Source organism: Peromyscus leucopus, chromosome 15 (assembly GCF_004664715.2).
Source record: "Peromyscus leucopus breed LL Stock chromosome 15, UCI_PerLeu_2.1, whole genome shotgun sequence".
NCBI classification, from domain to species: Eukaryota; Metazoa; Chordata; class Mammalia; order Rodentia; family Cricetidae; genus Peromyscus; species Peromyscus leucopus.
In genome coordinates this window covers 88,255,546-88,275,056 of record NC_051076.1, presented here as the reverse complement: position 1 = coordinate 88,275,056, position 19,511 = coordinate 88,255,546, and positions in this window count along the sequence as shown.

Here is a 19,511-nt window from a genome sequence, read left to right as displayed (position 1 = left end):
AAATATTCCAGGACATTGAATATTGAAACATTTCTTGTTAATTTATTTTGGCTAAATTATCTAGTGTTTCTATTTATTTTACATTGTTTTTGCAGGAAAAAAATCTAAATAATTGGCAATATCTAAATGACTTAAATTTTGATGACAGGCAATTTTGTAGATTTGTAATATTCTTAGCCTTGTTATTTTTCTATACAATTATGTACATTTATGTTGTATATAATGTAAGTAATGTGCTTAGTTTATTCAATTTTCAAAGTAGATTTAATGAGATCTATAGGCGTAGGAATTTCATGTTTTTTTTATTTTTTGATGTTTTATTTTTCCAGTCACACAGGAAAGAAAACAAACTAAAGATCATAAATAGGACTCCCCAATTGCTCTAAAAATGAATCACTTAAGGCAATTTGGAATAATTTTGTCTTGCAACTCTTTAAGTCTTTGGATCCATGAGCACAAGTTGGAGAATACAGGCATGTTTAATATTAACACCCATTTCTACAAGTTCACCTAATAGACTCAGAATCCCCCCCACTTCAGTGACGGGCAGCCCTCCTGCTCTGCTAAATTTATTCTAAGACACTGTCTATAATCTTAATAAGGATATGTCTATGATGCTCATGTGTGCTATATACCCAACCACCATGCCATGGTAAGTTTTCATTCAGAAATAATAACTAAGAAAAATTCTCTTGCATGTTACTTGAGGCACTCTTAATTGGTACACCAAAGAAAAATTTAACTTAATACTTTTAACTTAATACTTTTAACTTAAGTATTATGACTTGGCATATAAATACAAAATCATTGAGTTTTCATATATAACATATGCAACCCTTATAATTCTATGTGGTACGTATATTATATATAAATTTGATATTCATGTCAAATGATTTGCTTATATTAAAACTGCTAAGTGTTTTATTCAAATACTGATAGGCAGTTTTTCCAATGCCAGTGTTTATATTTCATTCATTTGAATAAAACCATTGGTACTTATTTAACACCCCTGCCCAACTAATTTAATATGTAATAGTAATAATGGCTAAAACATTTAATATCACGGGATTCTTGATGGAGAAAAATGCTGAGAGGACGGGTTGAGGAGAGCATGAACTTTCTAATAGTAGCAGTAGAGAGGAATCTTAATTCATTTTCCTCTCCTTTCCGTAATACTCTCACAACCACAAGTTCCTCCAGATAGCAATAATACCTAGTATTAAATCTAAGTCCAGGGAATGTAATGTGAAAACTGTACCATCGACCTTGCATCCTTGGAACTGACCATGCAATCAGTATTTTCAAATATCCTCCCTTAAGAGAGCCTATACTAATTTGAAGTATATGGTTCTTTCAATTCCATGACTAAGAGTCGACCCAATATATATGAATGATATTTTTAATACAGAAAAAAGGTTTTACATTTTTTATTCCTTGTCTTGTGCACAATGATAAAAAGGAAAAGAGAAAAAATGAAAATGAGAGGAGGAAAGAATTTATGGAAGAGAGAGAAGGAAGGGAACATTTATTCTTATTATGTTCACTATAATATAAACTATTTTAAAAGCAATTGAAACATTAGAGTGGATAAAACTCAAAAAATGCTATAATCTGAGCACTTGTTACATTGCAGTTGCTTTCTTATTTAATGCTTAAACTAGTTCTGTCTCTCTCTGCCTCTTTTGGGATGTGATGTCTTAATTCAAGTGTGTTAATCCTGATGTTGAATTTCAAATGTTCCAAATTTTCAGATTCCATAATTTATTGGTTTCTAGAATGCAACAGAATTACAGTTGATTTAAGTGCACAAATCTCTAGATTTGCCAAAACAAACTGAAATGTGCATACACTTGCAGTTTTTACTTTCGGTTTCAAAACAACTATATAACTATTTAAAATATCTCATTGTTGAACACAATAAAAACAAATATGTTTGTGTATGCATTACAAACCTCATAAAGCTTCATTAACTTGTAGGTACAAGGTTTCTCTCTTTATGATGTGTAGAGTAAGTTTTCACAAGTTTTGCTTCAATATTTCCTTTATCTTTTTTAGTTTGAAGAGGAAAAATTATATTAAAATTTATTTATATAATTTACTTAAGCCCATTTTCTAGTCAAACTTTTATAGCTGTGACTTCCTTAAAGTCTATAGGAACATATTTTAAAGGGTGAAAATTAATAGAAAAATATGCCGTTTTAGTAATCATCTAGAATTCTCTAAAGAAGACAAAGAAAGAAAAGGACTGTTTATAATTGATTCATGTGCTCAAAAGAAGGCAAGCCCATGTATAATATAACTTTTCCCAATGATAAAATACTTAAATATCTTCAGATTAATTAAACATGCAGAATTAAGGTATGTAGATCAAGGACAACACATTTTATAATTTAATATATTATTGAGCTTCACAAGCATGCAAAATCACAATTGCATGGTTAATATGTTTATTTTTGATATATAATTTTACATATTCAAACTTCAAGAGATAGCTTGTTCAAAATTTGCCTTCAATATTTCTCACTTGACTTTTGAGATTTTTCATAACATTTTTTATTTATTTTTGTGGTATATTAAGCATAGAACCCTGAATTCAGGTACACTGGGTTCAGTATCTCAAATTTATTCTATGTCAGAAGTATAACCTGTATAATATCAATGTTAAATTTATGTTCATGCTTTCATTTTTAAACATATTATTGTAATTGTCTACGTTGAAAACTATTTTATATTTACTTTAATTTCTCCATTTTCTAAGTATCCATGAACTTGGACAGTTTAAAATTATGTGAAAATTGTATGTGTGTATGTCTGTATATGTATTCATGTATATTTACACAATGATTGCATATATACAAATTGCTAAACCTTTCTTGGCTAATGTGATAAGTGCATCATCATTGGGTTAAACCAATGATGATACCACACTGTATTAATTACTACACTTACTGATAGCTTCATAATCTGATGAACTAGAATATATTATTTTCATCTTTCTCATTATTTTGCTTCTTTTTAAGCATTTATTTGGCATCCACTTTAGCATTAAGTTTTCAAAGTTCCATAAAACAAGATATTTAAAAATAATGCATCTTAGTAATAAGTTCATTACATTACTTTTGGTAATATGGAAATTTATACTAAATTAGTCCTTATTCATAATACATTACATGTATTTCCTTTTACTATTTGTCAGTCTTTTGACAGAATTTAAATTATTATAGTCTGCATACTGTTATTATAGTGGATGCTAGTTACTTTTAAATATATACTCCTAATTTTGCTAAAATAAAAAAAATGTTTATATTCTGTCAGGGATCTAATGAAATATTCTTACTAATTTGATAATCTTAAATTCTTTTGAAACATATGGTTAGCAATATATGTTTAGTGAGAATAACATTTTCTTCTTTTGAATTTTACATTTTAATATGCTTCATTTTTATGGCTTCTTGTAAAGGTAGATGCTCTTGGACAGCTTCTTGCATTTCACAAGTGATTATAATTCATTCTAAGTGTATTTCACAGGTGCTCCTTATTAAGATGTGGTGTTGTTTACTATTCCTAGTCTAATTTGACTTTACTATGAGTGCAAGATAATCTTTCTTGAATATTTTTGCCTTTCTCTATCTAGTCATAATTTTTGTTATTTATCTGTTAATTTGCTGTAATAACTGAAAATACTTTTTCTTTAAGATTGGACCTACCTTAGTCTCTATAATAAAACCAGCCTGAGAATGATTTATTGTATTTGTTGCTGTATTGTGATAGTTATTAAGATATTTGCATAAGTACTTATAATAGTAATTAGCCTGTATACTTTTCAAATCAACAATGTACTTATCACAAAGTAAATTGGGGATGGTCTACATTTATGTTTTCTAAAAGAATATAAATTGAAATAATCTAATATTCACATATCAGCTCAAACTCATCTATAAAATGACATGGATATTTTACTTTTTATATGGAAATATAACATTATATAAATGTTATTTGTACTTCTGGACTTTTTTTAGTTAGCTCCTGCATTTCTGATTTACTATATTTGGAAAAATTATATTTTTAAGAATCTATTCTCTTAATTTTTCAAATTTACTTACCTAATTTGTTCAAAGTGCTTTTGTTGCTGCCTTTCTTCATTCATTTCAAAAACTACCTTTTAAGAACACATCTTTAATATTGAGTTTCTAAACCTTACTTCTTAGAATTTATGTGTTATATGTCTATCCGATAATTAACTATTATCTATTATTCTGTTTTATTTATTTGATATTGCACTAACTTTAGTTTTTACATATTTTTACTGTTTTATAAGGTGCTATTGGGTTGTGTTTTATACCTTTCAAACCTTTTTGTCAATGTTCTCCGTCAAAATAATAGAGGTATCTATTCCTTTTGCAGTGCCATGGATTTAGAAGATATGATCTCTGTCTAGATTAGCTCTGTCAGGAAGGCGGGCTAGTTATGTAGTTATGTATCTGAATAAAATTTATCTAGAAGGAGGTAAAAGTAGAGACTGAATTTGTGATTGGTATAGAAGTAGCAATGACTAATGTCAGCACTCAATTGGCAGAGGCAGGTAGATCTCTGTGACCATCCTGGTCTACATACTGAATTTCAGACTATTCAGGTCTCCATAATAAGACTTGGTTTAAAAAAAAAATAAAAGTAAGCCTCATGGACTTGGAGATCACTGGACCTCTTAAAAAAAGCATATCTTAAGCTGCAAGTTACTTATTCTTACAGTATATTCTCACTTTGAAATCAATGGGGAAAACTAGAAATAGAAAGCAAACAAACACTAATATTCTGTGATTTAATCAAAGCTCTCAGCTTTCTGGACTACTTATAAAATGTAAAATGAAGAGTCATAACACTTCATAACCAGAATTTTGATAATTTTCCCTGCTACCAAGTGTCACTAAAGATGACATACTACAAAACTAAATCTAGCATCACACTCATACAATTTCTAAGTAGGTCATACTGTTGGGCCATACATAAAAGGCCAGTATATCAAAATCCACTTTCTTAGCTTAGTTTTTCTTTGTTTCTTCAGAAGCACAGTCCATTTGGGCCATTGACACTTAGCCTGGGATGCGTATCTACATGAGTTACATATTGTATGGCAATCAATTCGCTCTTTTCTCTTCAGAAAACTATTAGGCATGTCTATTGAATGTGAATTAACAGCCCAAACTCCCCTCTTAAGGTGATTTTATTTTAGGCATTCCCTTCTCTGTCCTGTACAAATAATTGTTTTGACCTGATATAAAATCAACTTTTAAGGTCTCTCTACTGTCAAATTGTACACGGAAAAATGTGGGGATGAATTGGTTGCTGGTGATTCTGCTTTAAAAGATAAAAATATGAAGAGATGAATTGTCGCCACAGTAGTGGCTTTGGTTTGTAATTCTAAACCAAATATCACAGACCTATTTTTCCAAACTCACAAGTTTTCTTCAAAACAAACCAACTTATACTAAAGGATGGGTTAAAGCTACATTTCTTTAGTTTTAGAGGCAGTAAGGTAGAATAGAAATAGCTACTGTCTAGACTTCAGCAAGAACAACTAAGTTTTTTTTTTTTTTTAAGCACAGAGGCAGGGACATGGGCATGAAGTCCCACCTTTAGCTGAGGAACTGTTTGCTGCTTTCTTTAATAGTATGAGACCTGGTATGTAGACTGCACTCCAAGGTAGGTTTCATCCCCAGGAGTAGTAAGGCAAGACAAACTGGACTCAATGGGGAGAGAAAGATGGTGGGAGAGAAAGAGGGAAAAAGGAAGAGAGAGGGGGAGAGAGAGGGAGAGAGAGAGACAATGTGTGTGTGAGCTTGTATGAAATTGAGTCTGTAGGGTGGTGGGTAAGGATCTGGAAGAAGGAGGGGGTTGAATATGATCAAAATAAATGAATAAAATATTTCTTAATATAAATAATATAAAATAACAAAAAATTCTCAAAGAATTAAGAGCATTTGTTAAAAGTATGCCATAGTCCGATAAATATAAACACTATAAATCTAATATATAAAATTAAGTTAAAGTGACCTCAGTATTGTGTTTTAGTTCATAACGTAACAGATAAAAAAACACTTTTTGTGGATATAACAAAAAGCAAATCATTGTTTATTTCTTTGGGAATGTAAGTGTGTATTTTTGATGAGAGCAAGGTGATTGATATTTTATACTTCCTCTCTACTAGCATCACAGTTTGCTTTGGGCATGGATTTACATTTAAAGATCTTATGCCATATAGAAAAAGATTGAGAGGCATATAACAAGATATGTATTATAGCACCATTTAGATATCAAAGCTTGTAAAATGTCTAGGGTTAAAAATATTCATAGGATGCCGGGCGGCAGTGGCCCACACATTTAATCCCAGCACTTGGGAGGCAGAGACAGGAGGATCTCTGTGAGTTCGGGGCCAGCCTGGTCTACAGAGCGAGATCCAGGATAGGTACCTGTCTCGAAAAAAACAAAACCAAAAAAAAAATTCATAGGACAATTTTCATTAATTGATTATAAAATAATTTTATTTTTATTTAGAACAAAATAGGATCTGTTATCCTGAAATATATTAAATAGATGTGATTATGCCAATGTGATTAAATACTAGTAATTTGAAGATAGTCAATCTAATGTTCATATTCATATGTATATGAATTATATTTTCCTAATGTTTTATGCACAGGAAAAAACATTCACACATTCATATTTCTGAGAAACAAGTCAAATATTAACAGCAATGGTTTCTGAAAATAGAAAATTCACATTATTTTGCAGTTTCTTTCATTAGAATAACTGTTTTATGCAGTGCAATGTTACTCATTATGTGGCGCTGTTTACCCATGCAAAAAAAGCCATGAGCTATGACAAAACCCACTATAAGAGTTTATTAGGGGGAGACAGAAGAGAATGTGGTTAGGCCTATTTGGAAGACATGTGCAGAAGGAGAAGAAGAAGAGGGGGGAGGAGTCTGTGACCTGCTTTTTATGGATTCCCCCACACATGCACACATGGGTTTATGTAGCTATGCCACATGTGCACATAGATTATGTGATCACACTGCGTGCAAATTACATGGTCAAGAAACACATGGATTACGTAGGACATAAGGGATGACTAAGCCTCTTGCTTGGCTACTGGACAGCGCATTTGTGGTCATGTAGCAACAGTCTCTATAAGAGATGTAGTAAAAGTTTGGAATTCAAAGCCTAGCTGTGGTGCCTTCTGAGAAGATTAAGTATAAAATTTAGAAATAGAATGACTACTAAGCAAATAACCAATTAACCTAAAAACTTGAGAAGTCTTTAAATGAGATCATAAACTAAAGTAGAAAATTCTTATTTAAAAATAGTGCTACTTTAAAACACTTCTGATGAGTGAGTAGTGATTCAATTAATATTAAAAGTTTCAAAAAAAGTGGGAGTGCCTTTTACACCTAGTAATTGAGTTCCAAATAATCCAAGTACATTTTCTTTGATTTAAAATATATGTCAGTTGTAGTGGGATAGACCTTAAGTAGAGATACGTTTATAAAATACTTCTAAAAATTATGAAAATATAGAATTGTAATTTTATTTCAATTACAGAAACTATTTTTAGCAATTCTACTTAATTGTAGAATCAGGTAAATTTTTTGCTCATTTTTTGAGTTATGAAATGAAAATTTTGATTAAGTGGCCAATGGATAGCACTCCATAGTCCTTTGCCAAACCAAAGGCTAAAACTATACAGTTAGCAGCAGACATTGAAGAAACACTGGCCTTTAAGGATTGTAAATGGAAAATGGTAGTACAAGTATGTAATTGAACCTCTTGATATTTGCACTTAATGCCCTAATTAATATTCTGTTCTTACAACAGGGGATGCTTGAATCAGTATCCTGTAGCCACTGGGTGCTGATTCATGAATGGGGTAGCTTAGATGATGACTCTTTAGCTACAGAAATGCATGGTATCTGATGTCAATATATAGTTGTCTTCAGATGACATATATTTTCTATATTTTGAGATATAAGGTTTTTATTATTATTTTGATCCAATTATTTTTATTAGTTTGTACTTTAAAGTTACAATGCTTAGTTTTCAAATATAGAAGCACTAGTTATTATTTTGATAAGCTTATAATAAAAATAATTTCAGTACTTGGAGTGATTTGGGAATTCAACTTAATGGTTCTGTGTATAGTCAATGGATAGAAAGTGTCACTTATTCATGACAAAATGTATAATGTGGGGGTATACTGTGTTCTATGTATTAGTTAACATGGGGTTCTTATTGACCAGCTCACTTTAGCCTGACTGTTAAGACAATTTTTAAATTGTGTGTATTATTACAAACACATATATGTCTGTGCACATATATTTGTTTTCTAATTATGTTAAAAAATGCTCTCCAATGATCTTTGCCTAAGTTTTGCTTCATATGTTTGTGTTTCTGTTAATGAATTTACTTTTATTTTATTTTCAGTCCTATAGGTTAAAAACAGGGAAGAAATGGCAGGTTTGAATGTTTACAATAATCATTGTACTTTTAACATCCAGTTTAATTAATTTTGACCTCAGAGACAATTCTTATTAAATAGGTCACTGTAAATATGTGGCCACTCTTTTTTCTTTAGATTTAGGACAATGTGATGAAAGCCAATCTGTTTTTCTGTGGAAGAAGCTGGACAGCTCAAAGGCAACAAATAAAATATTTTTTCTCTGCTTACAAAAAGGTAGGAGGCAGCTCCACCCATCCCGCTTATTCAGCTCCTTCAGCATATTATACAACACTGGATTTCAGGGAAGTCAACAGATTCATATCACTGCTTTTTGCACACAAAGGCTCCTTTTCTCTCTACTTTGAATACGTTTCTTTTAAGTTTGATGGGTCAACAAATATTTGATTATAATATTGCTAGGTATAATTTTTCATACTGTCTTAATATTTTGCCTCAGGGAAACTAAGTAACAATCCCTCCCATATCCTATGGTTTCAATGACAGACTAAAGTTCCATCACAGCACTTTCCCCCTGCAGGCTTTATGAACCATAGATAAGACATTATAAGTTTATGGGTGACCACAAAACAATTGTCTGGAAATTCTAAACTCACCGTGGGTGATGGTGCTACCATGGTTGTGTAGATAGAGCCCCATTTCCTAGTCCTCCCCAGTCTACATGCTCTAGGCTTTTCCTGAGATTCTCAGGTCATAGGTAACAAGGGCAGAATTGCATACAACTGGTTCTATGTGGTGTCTGGATTCCCAGGTCACGTTCCCTTAACTCTCCTTATTCCTTCCTATCAATATCAACAATCAACAATCCCGGTTGTGATGGTCTTTGGAAAGGAAATTCAGCTGGTCTTATGAAAATGGAGGTTATTCTGCTCAGAGGATGATTTTGTTCAAGACACAACGGGTTTCCATAAACACACGTGTGTAAATATTTCTATGCACGTGCACATATGTAAGCATACACATGGAGACAAGAGCTCCATCTTAGGTGTCATTACTATTCAGGATCCACATTCCCCATTTTTGGAAACCCAGTCTCTCACCTGAAACTAGCCGCTTGGCCAAATTGGTTGGCCTGTGTGTCTAGGTGATTCTCATGATTCCACTCCCACCCAATCCTGGCTAGGATTACAGGTGCATACTTGGTTTTGCACATGGGTGCTGGGGACTGAAGTCAAATCCTCATGCTTGTGGCATAAACACATTATCTACAGAGTTAACCCCCTCAGAGAATTTAAATTTTTTCTACTTCATTTATTGGTAATTTGTTAAATCTGTTGAATATATGCTTTTAATATAATTGGAGACATTTTTGTCCATAAAAATTTCTCTGTATATTTTCTCCTATTTTTTTTTTTTTGAGACAGGGTTTCTCTGTGGAGTTTTGGTGCTTGTCCTGGAGCTCACTCTGTAGACCAGGTTGGCCTCGAACTCAGAGATCTGCCTGGCTCTGCCTCCCAGTGCTGGGATTAAAGGCATGTGCCACACCGCCCAGCTTTCCTATTCTTTTAGAATTAAATTTACATGATGTTAGCCTTTTATTTGGAAGGTTAATTTTGCCAAACTCAAGCTTCAAATTCTACATAAGCTGTTGCTTACATTAACTGAAAATTATTCCAGTCTATAGCCCTGTTTAGTGTTTAGGATCCCCTTTGTGGGTTCAGAATATAACAGAGATCTGACCAGACTTTATGTGCCATTCTGGCTCTTTCTTTCTTTCTTTCTTTCTTTCTTTCTTTCTTTCTTTCTTTCTTTCTTTCTTTCTTTCTTTCTTTCTTTCTTTCTTTCTTTCTCTCTCTCTCTCTCTCTCTCTCTCTCTCTCTCTCTCTCTCTCTCTCTCTCTCTCTCTCTCTCAATATTTGCCTCTATTTCTAGTTTTCTCACTTCAGGGGAAAGCATGATTTATGCCTTTGAATTTCCCTAAGGAGTTTCTGGCCAAGTTTTAGTGGCTATATGCAACAAATTTGCTGGCTGACAGCTTTCCAGATAAAAGGTATTTATTTATTTAGAAAAGTAAGCTCATTTGTCTTAACTTTTCCATTTATATTTTTTAGAGTATTTATTAATTTGTATACTATACCATCTAATCAGGAGTTTTCAGTTTTTAAATAATAAGTACAAGAAAATCTTTAAGAAGGAAGACCTATAGAGCTGAATGGAATCTTCTGATCTTGTCTAAGTAGGTAAAAATTCTACAGGGATAGCCAAGTGGTTTTTCTTATTGACCTATGCTTAATAAAATAATAGATACAAAAAGTTCTGAAATTACTGCAATGTTTACTATTAAAGACACATAATACCCAAGTGGTCTTACATGTATTTTATTTTACATTATCTTATGTTACAAATTTTTATTTTAAAATCTAAATGTTTCATGAACATCAGAGTTTCTGTAAAATGATAGGCATGTATTATGAATTGTAAGGCTGGAAAAATACCATCCATAGTTTTAAACTTGGACATAAGAATTGGGATTTCTGTCAGAATTTGTTTATAGTAGCCACAAAATAGATTAAAAATATTTCTTTCCCATCGTTTCTCAAGTTTCTTGAAATGTCAGGGTTATCTTGCTAACAGCACCCTTTGGGTAATATTCATCAGCTCTCCTTTTGACTGTACTGCTATGATCCCAGGATACAGCTCCTAACAGTCTTTTCCAAAACAGAGAAAACCTGCAGATAAAAGACAAGTCAAAGTCTTTTAGACACTTTGGGCGATATATGATATGTTAATGAACTCTTCATCTCATTTATAGATCATTAGGCATTGAGATTCATACACCTTCAAACAGACTCCAGTTAAACAAGTATTCTTAAAATGTGCACACTTTCAGTAAAAACTGGTTAAATACTAAAGAAACAGAAACAATGCCAGGTCTCTTAGCTATATGATTTATGTTTCATTTTTTTTTGGTCATTAATAGAAATAAAAATAACACCCTACAAATTAAATAATTGACCTACATAGAGATGTATGTATCCCTTCCCTAACATAAATTATTATTGATTAATTAATAGTCTTCCTGAATTTTCAATAAAGATAAATATTTGTTAATGTTGCTTATTATAATTATTGCTTATAGTCACTGCAACACTATGGTTATAAGACTTGTTGTGATTCTACATTATATTTTGGAAATAATTATATAAGAGATTGTTAAAAACCAAAGTAATAATTTTCAGCCAATGACAAAAACATTAATATTATTCTTTTTTTTTTTTTTTTTTTTTTTTTTTTAGTGTTAAGGAGGAACCACATGTAGCTAGGGTTCTTTTTTTTTTAAGATTTGTTTATTTATTTATTATGTATACAGCATATGTGACTACAGGCCAGAAGAGGGCACCAGATCTCATTACAGATGGTTGTGAGCCACCATGTGGTTGCTGGGAATTGAACTCAGGACCTCTGGAAGAGCAGTCAGTGCTCTTAACCGCTGAGCCATCTCTCCAGCCCCTATTCTTTTTTAAGATAAAGAAAAAAGTGTATGTGTGTATCTCTGTGTAGGTATGGGCATGTGAGTTCAGGTTTCCCTGGGAGAAGATAGATACATCAGACATACACTTGGAACTGAAGTTACAGATGGTTGTGAGCTGCCATGTGGATGTTGAGAACTAACTCCATGTGGTGTAGACAATTTACTCTACAAGAGCACTTCAATCTATTAACTGCCGAGCCTTATCTTATGCCCAGCTATTATCCTTAGTGGGATAAAATTGTTGGAAGGAGAGTTAAAGGTTAGTCAAAATTATTTTTGAAAATCTGAGAAAAGATGAAACCTCTTTTGGTTAGAATTATCTGATAATTTTGGAAACCTATTTAAACATAGACATGGTGAACTCTTTCTAATTATGACCCAAAGTTTACAGACTTGAGTTTCATTTCTGATGTGGGACAACTAAGCACAGAATAAATAAACTTCTTACAGATAACAACTATTTTAAACTCGAAAATATTAATTACAAAATCAAATAAATACTTGAAGATGCTGGAAAGTAATCAAAAGTTAGTAGAAACTGGGTTTTCAATGTGGTGAAGCAAGAACACAGCTGACTTCCTGGTTGTCTCACTTTTGAAGGAATGGAAGGCACAGCTGACTTTTTTGTCTGTCACTCAGGAAGGCAGGATACAGCTGACTTCTGGGTTAGTGGTCAAGCAGCTTGAAGCAAGTCTTGCACCACATATGGCCACTATCATGCCCACCCATCAGAAAGCTTGTTGGATAATGACAAGGGATAGGGACAGGGAAGTGCCAGAGCCTGGGTTACACATAGTATTCATATGAGCTCAGCTATCTAGATATCCTTAATTCAAAAATTCTACAAGGTGACTTTTAGGTATCTATCTAAAGGAAAATAACAAAACTGAGTTTTGAACTGCTATGGAAAAGACGTTGCAATCTGTGAACAGTTATTTTAAAGAAAAACTTGATATATTTGATTATATAAAATGAAGTCCTAATAATTTTCATTGCATAGCAAAATTTGCCAATACAAAGGAAAAGAGAAGTAGAAGAATATGTACTGTCGTGGGTAGCCATTCCAGCTTTGATCTGGAAGTTCCAACTCCCATTGAGGCCTACAAGGTGGGCCCAAGGGAGGACCCTGGAGACCCAAAATCCAGACGGGCCAGCTCGCTTGGTCCTGGACCCTGGACAGTGGAGGTTGAAATTATTAAGGCCACTCTACGTAGTTAAAAGGAAGACTTATTTAGTGGGTAACTTAGAAATGAAGGGATAGGTAGGTCGCAGGGTCTGGGGAAGGTGTATCTCAATCCAGCAGTGTTCTCTGGAGCTCTGCTCAGTCAACCTCCACCGTTATATGTATACTAAGTTGTAACTATAACTGCTAGTCTTCAATCCTATCAAAGACCTGAGAAGGAATATAATGGTACCTGAGAAATGGTAGATGGATGTAAGCAACTTTTAGGAATCTTGCAAGAGTAGACCGAGACAGCTGGCGGCCTGGACAGTCACCTAATGTTTCTCAGCATTGTTGGTGCATTCAAATTGGCTACAGGCCTAGGGTATCTGACAGACCATTTTCAGAAGCAGGAATTCTGAAAGACCATCTTACCCTGTCTTGGCAGAGTACAGTGGTTGCTTTCCTTGTGTCCCGCTTGTCCAGAAAGGACAGCATTGCATTCATACTGTCAGCAGTGGAGGCAAGGGCAGTTCTTTGCCCAGTAGGCCATTTTGTGCCAAGAAGACAAACTTCCAAATAGAAATGTCTTAGAAGCCTAACATGCTCTAGGGATCAAATTGGTGCTGCCAGGAGCAATTGTGTCTCACGTCAACAAAATTCTAAGTTATTTAAATGCCATATTCTCTAGGTCTATGAAGTGTTTGAAGATTACCTGTCCATCTGACCTATGTATCTGTAAATCTGGATAACCTAACTAATGTAACTATAGAGATGACAAGCATAGGTGACTATAAATCTATGAGTCTTATCTACCAAAATAACCTAAGAACTAAGGCTTCATGTAAAGAAGGTAAACAGTCTATATTCAAATGTATGGTAAAGAACAATGACTTCAATTGTGACAATACACAAGATATTTATAACAGAGGTAGGGATATATAGTGTAATATGCAATATGACAATAATCTTAAATATATATCAATATACCAAATATCCTTAACAGAAGTAGAACATACATAAAGTATGACAGATATAAATTTACATTTGTATCAATATACAAATATTTCAAATAAGAGTAGAAATATATGTACATTATAACAAATATAGTTCTGTATTTGTATCAATATAAAAATTATCAAACAGGAATATAAAAATAGTTTACATATGTATCAACATATAAGAATCCATAACAGTACAAATTATCTAAGGCTGCTATTTTACTAAATTTGTTTACTAGTATATACAATAATCTTATAATATCTTCTACCTATCCATTCCATTTCTTCTTTTCCCTTTTTTTTTAGAATACTGAGTCTAGTATTTTCTTCCACTCCCAACCCTATAACCATCATCCATAACCCTGAGAATTATGAAACCTAAGGGAGAAGGGGCATCGTTTTCTTAGAACTGCTTCCTGCTATTTAGGGGGTAATGTTATCTCTGTTGGGTACTGTGAGAAAGCTCAGATAGTTAAATCTCAGTTAGACTAACTGTAGGTTCTGCAGCAAGTTTTAGAGTAATGGGTAAGATTGTCTGAAATTCTGGCAAGAAGTGTAGTATGATGATGATTACCATGGCATCATTCTGGATTGGGTAGAGTTGTTGTTGTTGGGACCACATCTTCCTTCTGGAGACTTCAGAGATTGCTATTGGAAAAACTTATTTGTTATCAAAATGGAAAGTTTGGATTTAAAGAGGACATAGCATGTAAGAAAGGATTCTGAGAAATCAAGAGTAAGATGGAGAGAATTAGAATCTTGAAGACAATGGTCCCTTTTTATTGGTTTTCTTCTGTCCCACACCAGAGGGCTCTTCTGATATGGGACTGAAGAATCTCTCAACCTTTTCTTTTAGCAATATGCTTGGGTTTAGAGAAGGAGTGAGCCAATTCTATCTCCACAGCCAGCTTGGCTTATAATTGAATTGGAACCACAACTTTTCTAGATTGATAGAGAGATAGATGTTAGACAGTGAGATTTTACCGTGTGTAGATTGGTACCAATAGATTCTTTCTTTCTGCTGTAAACATCTGGATATCTAAGGCCTTATGATTTTTGGAAGATGGGTATTTCCATTATCCTGGAAAGACAAACACAGAACCCTACCCCACCCTTTGATTGTTAAATTTTTCTTACAACTTGTAGAGATGTCACATTGGTAGATGATCTTTTACTTCTCTTCATCAAGGGTTTTTCCTGTTCTAATCAAATTTTTTATTAATTTTGTTGGTATCCATAGCTTTTCTTCTCCTGCAGAAACAAAAGCAAAACCCCTTCCCCAATGTAGAACATATCTACATGGCCACTTTTCACTCTGGCATTACAGTTGACTACATGTCATTCATGTCCTTCCTTTGAAGAAAATAGGCCCTTGTGACTGACAATTCTGGTTTCCAGTACTTATTCTTCTGTGCTTCCTACTGGAGGAGATACAAACACACTCTCTCTTGTACAGCTCTGTAGAGGCCAGAGGTTGATGTCAGGTATCTCCTCATTCACTTTCCACAATATTTATGAGACAGTGTCCTTCTTTTATCTGGGAGCTAACAGATTTTCCAGCCCCTGTTTTTCTCTAACAAAAATAAGAAAGGGAAGTATTTTTTATATTTGGAAATTTCCCCATTAGTTGTACACAAATGAGAAAGGCCTCCCCAAATTGGTAGTTAATAAAATGTGAATGAATACTCATTATGGGGTTGGGAAAAAAACCTAGTGCTAGGGAAATTCCCAGGAATCCACAAGGATGACCCCAGCATAGACTACTAGCAATAGTGGAGAGGGTGCCTGAACTGGCCTGCCCCGTAATCAGATTGGTGAATACCCTGTCATCATAGAGCCTTCATTCAGTAACTAATGGAAGCAGATGCAGAGATCCACAGCCGAGCACCAGGCAGAGCTTTGGGAGTCCAGTAGAGGAGAGGGAGGAGGGATTGTATGAGCAAGGGGGATCAAGACCATAATGGGGAAATCTACAGAGAGAACTGAACCAAGCTTGTGGGAACTCATGAACTGACAGCTGTGGAAACTGCATGGGACTGAAATAGACAGGGGGAGGCAGTTGTGTAACTTGGTCTGTTTGGGGCGTTCCTGGCAGTGGGATCAAGCGCTATCCCTGGTGCATAAGCTAGCTTTCTGGAGCCCATTACGTATGGCCAGACGCCTTGTTCAACCTTGATTGGGGGGGAGGGCCTTGGTTCTGCCTCAATTGAATGTATCAGGCTTTGCTTACTCCCCTTCGGAGGCCTTACCCTTTCAGAGGAGGGGTTGGGGAGGGAGGGTTGGTGGGAAGTGAGAAGAGGAATGAGAAAGGTATCTGTGGTTGGTGTGTAAAATGAATAAAAAATTTTCTTAAATTAAAAAAAAAAAAGTGTGGCTTTGTCGGAAGAGGTATGTCATTGAGGGTGGGCTTCGGAGTTTCCAAAAGCCCAAGTTATATTCATTACTCTTTCCCTGCTTCCAACTGATGAAGCTGTTGATTTTTCAAAGAAAAACAATTCCCCCACTGCTCCTGCAGATCAGACCATCTGTGACCTACTGACCTTCAGTCTGCAAACTCACTAGCACTTGAGCCAAAATTTTTACTCCCTGACCCTTGTTGACTGTGCCACTGAAGGCCAAGACCCTGGACATATTTAGAATTTGGTTACTTGAGTCATAATCATGAAAGAAAATACTTGACAAAAACAGAAAACTGATATAGAATTATAAAAGAATGGAATATAATATCCATCATAATAGTCTGTGTGTCTCTATGTTAGGAGTCTTAGGAACTTAATCCCGCTAACCAAATTATATTTGCACATCCAATTATAGTCTCCAGACATTTTTTTTTTTAATTTTAAAGGAACTACTCCCAAGAGGTTTCCACTTCTCTGAAATTATACCAGCAAGATATGAAAAGTGCCAGACATTTGTTTGAGTTCTATAGCAATCTGTCTGGGATTCTACACAGCATACCAGATGTTCCAAGCCATTTTTACCTCCTGCTTTTGTTTTTGTTGCATGAGTTATTATTCTGAGCTTGCTACTGTCTATAAATCTTAAAATATGCCCTTTATCTTCCTTCTGTTCATTAATTTAAATTATAATATGACAAGTCTAAGAGCTAACAGTATATTTTGCTGAAGACTATTAAACTTTATAATTTAATATGTATTGCCATTATTTTGGAATTCAATTTGACTTTACAACTTGATTTTTCTGTAAAACAAATATCTTTCTGTGACTTATTTTCTTTATCATCAACATGGGATGGGTTTTATAATAGCTATTTATCATATAATTTCTTTTGAAGAGTAGTTTTGCCTTTTAGTTTCTTTTGGGTATTGTTGTGCTGTGTGAGGGGGGAGGGGACACCACAGCCTATGTGTGGAGGTCAAAGGACAACAATGTGGAGTCATTTCACTCTTTCCACCTTTTGTCAGTTCCAGGGATTGATCTCAGGTAGTCAGGTATGAGTGGCAACACCTTTACATCCTCAGCTATCATGATCACCCTGTTTTTCAATTCCAATTGTCCCTCATACTTTGCCACATTAAATAAATGACAAGTAAAATATAAAGTTGAAATATAAGGAAAAGAAATACAGCAGAATCATTTTTATAATTAGATTTAATAGACAAACATCATATACCCATATATAGATAAGACATGTTAGAAAAGGAAGGATTAAAAGCTGAATGTGCATTAAACTAATACAATAGACAATTCATATAAAAACTATAATTGTTGCAACTTTTGTGGTTCTGTAGCTGTTAACAATTAAAAGTTATTAATGGAATAAGGATTCATATATTACAAGCCTATATGAATATTTTAAATCAGTCCTATAAATGATGGTAAAATATTTATATTTAGAATGACAAATCTTATTTTGCTCATTGATTGATAGAGTATACGTTGGGTAAGCTACAAGATCATCACTAGCAAATAGTAGCGGTCTTTTTTGGGTTTTTTTGTTTTTGTTTTTGTTTCTGTTTTTGTTTTTGTTTTTGTTTTTGAGACAGGGTTTCTGTGTAGCCTTGGCTGTCCTAGAACTTGCTCTGTAGACCTCAAACACATAGAGATCTACCTGTGTCTGCTTAGTGAGTGCTGGGATTAAAGGCGTGCACCACCACCAGTGGGCTATAGCTAGTAGCAGTCTTAACTGTCGTATTTTGTAACACTCACATGGAAAAGTTACAAAGGTACACTGACTAAATGAAAAGAGTAATTTCAGTAAGCTTGAGGATTTATTTGTCTCCTACATAGAGCAAGTGATGCTTTTCCTTCAGTTTCTCTTCAGTCCTTCAATGGATGTATTCATTAATCATACAATTTAATTAACAAGCCAAATTTTATGCAATTAATGGGCTCCACATTTTTCTGTTGGAAACTTTTGGTGGAAAAACAAGATTCAATCTCTTCTATTAAAGCTTGTGTCTACTGATAATTTCTCACAGGTATGTGGTATCAAGATCCATCAAGGCATGTTTGTTTTTTGTTTTGTTTTGTTTTCTTCCAGTTATGGAAAATTTGAGATGATTTATTTATGACACTAGACTAATTGTTTATTTTACACATTTAATAGAGTGTGTGAAACTAGTTTATTATCTTCCATGTTTGTTCATATAGTAGGTCAAACATCACCAAGAGAACTTCCTATCAAAATGTGTGCTGTCTGTCAGAATGAATGACATGATAGCTTTCATTTTTGTATCATATCAATATATACTATTTCTTTATGTTTTCTAGGTAATTTACAACTCAGTATAGATTCTGTAGAAATACTTCATAATTTGTCCTTGACAATGAAATCAGAACACAGTTCTAAAAAATCTAAAATTCAAGACATATTTGTTAAGAATATATCCTTTTATAGTTTTATACACTTAGAGTTAGGTTTTTTTTTTTAATTGTTTTTATCTTCAAGGATAAATTTACTCAGGAAAGAAGCAGACAAGCAAGTCCTTCAATTCTGTGATTGTTACTGCCAAACTGAGCTACAAGTAGAGAGCAGAAGAACTCTTGATTCAGTTCAGGGGCACCATGGGAATAATATATGTCCAAGATATCCTGGAGATAGAGTCACTTTTCTGATATTTCCAAATTATTGACCTCAAAGTAAATCTTTAAATAAAAATCAATTTACAATTTGACTTTTTACAATAAAGTGGTAGACATGAATCATTCCTATTTTTACAACTCAAATTATGAATGAATAGCTTTCTTGAAAATAACGTACCGGCAAAGTTCCAAGAAAACAAACTTTGCTATGTATGTACACATGTCAGACAAACTCATAATTTATCAACACAAATTCAGAACGCAACCATCATTAGGACTACCACTTTCAAGAGCAATTCTTAGCCATTTTTATATAAGC